A 4,740-nucleotide genomic window follows, 5' to 3' on the forward strand; every position below is an offset into this window, starting at 1 on the left:
CTAAAATAGAAATTTTGTTTCAAAAGGCTGTCTGCCCCCAATTTCCACGTAACCATCTTCCACAAAAATGCTCATGGGTGAATTTTCTTTTCTTTTATCTTTCAGGCTCTCCATTTTATGAATGTACTTCTGGAAATTCCTGAATGCCATTTTGACCACCTACTTCCAAAAAAACATCTATCCCTGACTAAAGCAAGCTCAAAGCTCACCAAAAGCCCCCCCCCCCCCCCCAGCCATTTGTCCCCCTGCTTCTGTGGAAAGAACTCAAGAATTAGTTCTTAGTGAACTCCTTTCCAATACCTATCTGGGGGTTGCCTTCTACACGAATTGTGCATCCCTTTCAGAAAAGACATCTGTAACTCCATTACAAAAACCGGTGAGCACCAGATGACCACTGTGACAGTTATAGTTCCTCAAACCCCCATGTGCATTCGGTGATACGGGTGACTGGAACTGCAAAAATAAATCAAGGTTCACCAAAAGTGTGGTGAAACATTGAGAGAGGGAGGGAGGCTAGAGTCACCACTAATTCACCAAAGACACTAAGCTGTATAAAGAACCAAACAAAAAGACTAGTGTAGGTGAGCAGTTTCCAGTACTACTTCATTGTACACTTTAACAGACCCGGATGCTCATCCTCCATTAGATACACAAAAACTCATCTGCATAAATTGCCTGAGACAGGGTAGAGGAGAAATGTAACATTCTTGCTTATTTCTTCTTTGTGAATTGGCACCGTTCTGAGAAGCAAACTTCCCAAACTCACAGGTTAGAGGCAAGATGTATCCTTTTCCTACGATCATGTCCCGTGCTAGACACTCAGCCAGCCTTTGATTAGGCCCTTTACCTATTCCATTAAACGGCTGTTTCCACAACTTCTTTCCAATCTGTTTTCCCAGTTTTTATACCATCCCTTCCTTTAAATAAAACATTCAGAGACATGGAAATGAATTTGGAACCATGATGTGCTGTACGGTCCACTTTTCTATCACTCTAACATTTAATAGGATTTACAATTCAGGGTGTCAGCTACTGACGCCAACGGTCATGGAGCCAGAGAGTAAAGAAGCTGTGTCAGAGGAGGATCACTGTTTCCGAATTCATGGTAATTGTTTTCCCTTAGCTGCGTGGTGGGACCAGAAGTGGTGACTAGCATCGTCTGCTACAGCATCCAGGGCACATGCTGGCCTCCATCACTCTGTGACAAAAGGAACATGTTTGCCAGATTGCCCCAAATGAAAGTTGGCCGAGGTCACCATGCCCCACCACCCACGGTGCCTGCTCCTTTTCTGTATCACGTTCTCCAGCTTTTCTGGAAATACTGTGAATTTCCCAACATCCTTCCAGTAAAATCCCTTTCCAAGTCGGTTTCTATTTCCAGACAGAGTTGGTTTCTATAGCTGGCCACACAGTGTCCTGAGTAAAACAGAGAGATTCATTGGACATTTGGGCCATTAGTGTACTGTTTCCTGGCCTGTGCTGCGCGGCGCCCTAAATTTATCACCCGTTCCTTCGGAACCAAGAGTAAGAGGTAAAATATAGTTGGACTCATTATACTGTACAACACTGTCATTCTTACACCAGCTCTCGGGTTGTCATAGAAATTCCAGTTAATGGCCCTGAAAAAAAAAAAATCCTGAAGTTAAACTCTAATAAAGGAGGGCTTTTTCTGGGTGATTACATACCTGAGTGAGTTTGAAACTCACAGAAATCGGGTCCAAGTCAGTCCAGATTCACAGGATCTTTCACTCGTTAAAACTATTCCAAAGGAAGATTTGGGTCCCTGGTGTTGTTTTGTTTTGGGGTTTGGTGTTTTGTTTCATTTTGTTTTGTTTTTGACTAGATTTTATAGGTTTGTTTTCGATTTAATGTTAATGTGTTAATGTGGTATCTTGAATAGGAATGCTGCCCACCTTGAGACACATGTGCTTGAATGCTTGGTCTATAGGGAGTGGCATTATTAGGTACAGCCCTGTTAGAGTAGGTGTAGCCTTGTTGGAGAAAGTGTGTCACTGTAGGGATGGGCTTTGAGGTTTCTTATGCTCAAGCTATGCTCAGTATAACACACTCTCTCCTTGCTGCCTGTGTACCAAGATCTAGAACTCTCAGCTCCCCCAGCACCATGTCTGCCCAAATGCTATCATGCTTCTCGTTATGATGATAATGGACTAAACCCTGAAACTGTAAGCTAGCCCCAGTTAAATGTTTTCTTTCTAATAAGAATTGCAGTGGTCATGTTGTCTCTTCACAGCAATGGAAAGCATAACCAAGACAAAGTCTGTGAATTCAAACATTTGCTTTGCAACGAATAGAGATGGACCAGTTTGAAGTGAACCATTATATATTTGCTACCATGGTACATGACAAAATCATTTTTTATTTTGAGCAGGTGAAGTCAGTGATCCCCAAATGTGAACACAGATGTTTTGATTATTGTTATTGTTGGTATTGGGGCCACAAACAAGCTAAGACAACCGTGGTTCTCACTTTGAGGTGGCCAGTTAGCATTCCTCTCTGGCTAATGGTTTACTTTAGATAATTCTCTCAGCTCTCTTTGCTACACAAAGAAACACATTAAAAAGCTAGAGGCTTCAAAGGGTAAACATTACCTCTCTGTGTTGGAAATTCTGAAGTGGGAAAAGTTGGAGGTGTTTGCTTAAAGGTGTCATGGGGGTTCAATCTCATCCAAAAGTTCCACCAGGGAGGATGTATTCATAAAAGTGCTTCCATAGCTGTTGGCAGGATTTAGAATCTCACAGACTGGTGGCTTCGTTGCCTTGGCATGTGGCCCTCTCCACAGTGCAGCCCATAGCAGGCTAGGTGGGTTCCCTTGGGAGGAAGAAAGGAAAAGAAGGGACAGAAACAAAAAGAATGGGGGGAGAGGAGAAGAGAGATGGACCTCCCGCCTCCCTCATTCCATGACTCAGAGAAAATATCCTACTACTATTGATGAATTCTGAACAAGAGAAGACAGGTAGAAGATCAAACCTGCCCTCAGTAGGAGAGAATTCATTTAGTGTGCATAGCAGGAAAGAGCATCTATCAAGAGCTAGTGGTAACTTGCAACAGTGTCTATACAATGTGACCACAGGTCAGTGTTATTATAGAAGTTATACTATGATGCTACTCTGAATAGTCAATTTGTTAGCTAGTTATAACTGATGTATACTAAGAACAATTTGGAATTAGACTCAACTGGCCTACAGAAGAATTTTTTTATTATTATTATTAATCCTAAACTTAGCCACATTTTACTTAAATAATTCTTTGCAAAGCTACTAACTAGATTTGTCTTGGTCCTGCCTTCAGTCTAAAAATTGTAGAGGTGACTGGGTTCTTTGTCACTGTATCTATCACCTGGGCAACTTTAGAAATGTTACTGTAAATAATGCCTTATTTTTCACTCCATGTTCAAGTTTGTCATTTAAAAGGCTATTGATTTCAGATACCCCTCTGGCATTAAACAGCTGTGTTTAGCTTTATCACAAATACAAAGCTTTGTTGACCGTGAGGCTTTTTTTTTTTTCTTTCAGAGTCGCATCACCTGCAAATAAATATAGATATTGATACCTTTCTGATTCTTATGAATATTTTCTCTGTCTAATCATTTTTGTATTGACTAAGATCTTTAATTTTATGTTAAATATTTTCAGAAGTGGGCAACTCCCCACACAATTTAAAAAGATACACAACTGTAGATTTTCACATCAGTTGATTATTTCTCAAATAGAATATCTGATATCTATTTAATACATCATCGAATGTTAAAACATCATCGAATTCTTTGGGAAGACATACCTTTGAGTACTAAATGTTTCAAGACATTATTACACTTAATTAAACTTGGAAGGTTACTCTTACACAAGATAGAATTGATCTGTTTATGAAACTTTGGACAAATCACATCTCAAGCTATATTAACTGACAAGACTAGAAGTGTGGCCCAGAGGTAGAGAACTTGTTTGGAACACATGAGGGCCTGGGTTCAAGCCACAGCACAGGAGAAATAAATATAGTCATCTGGAGTGTGGAGTGTAGCTCAGTGGTACAGACAGGACTTACCTGGCATGTGAGAGCCACTGGCTTTGATTGCTAGGACCTAAAGCAAACACACAAACAGATCATCAATGAACAATCCAAGAATACAAAGTTCTTTTGGTAAGAGAGGTTTTGGTTACATTTTACTTTTCCCTGATATTTATCTCACTTTAATTTTATATATAATCTTTCATCAATTTTAATGTATTTTTCAGAAATTAATCATTTTTGTTCACATTTTCAAATTTCAGCCGGTTTATTTTTCACAATATGCTATTAACATATTTTGATCTCTATTATGCAAGACTATCTTTTGGTACTGCTAAATTATCTTTTTGTTAATGAATTTTAATGTTTATGATTTGGATTCTATAGAATTTTTTAATTTTGATTTTTATTACATGTGAGACGATATTTTGTCTGCATGTCTGCATGTACACCAGTACATGGCTGGTACCCACAGAAACCAGAAAAGGATATAAGATCATCTAGGACCAGAGTTATGCCAGTTGCAAACTGCCATGTGGGAGCTGGGAATCAAACAGGGGTGCTTTGGGAGGGCAGACAGTGCCCTTAACTGCTGAGCTGTCTCCACAGACCCTCGTTTTATAGTATTCGGGAACTAATAAATGTTTACTATATGTATTAGGGCGAATAAACATTTACGATAGAGGTTGGAGAAATGGCTTAATGGTTAAGAGT

General features: G+C 39.6%; 1 long non-coding RNA gene across 1 annotated transcript; it reads right to left on the reverse strand.

The window, feature by feature from the left end:
* Positions 1 to 1,350: 1,350 nt before the first annotated feature.
* LOC115062582 lies at positions 1,351 to 4,101 on the reverse strand. The gene is made up of 3 exons (XR_003842523.1): positions 4,063 to 4,101; positions 2,610 to 2,829; positions 1,351 to 1,619 (listed from the first exon to the last, which is right to left on the reverse strand). It is a non-coding gene; the product is annotated as an uncharacterized LOC115062582 (long non-coding RNA).
* Positions 4,102 to 4,740: the final 639 nt, after the last annotated feature.

This window comes from Mus pahari, chromosome 19 (genome assembly GCF_900095145.1).
Source record: "Mus pahari chromosome 19, PAHARI_EIJ_v1.1, whole genome shotgun sequence".
Taxonomy (NCBI): Eukaryota; Metazoa; Chordata; class Mammalia; order Rodentia; family Muridae; genus Mus; species Mus pahari.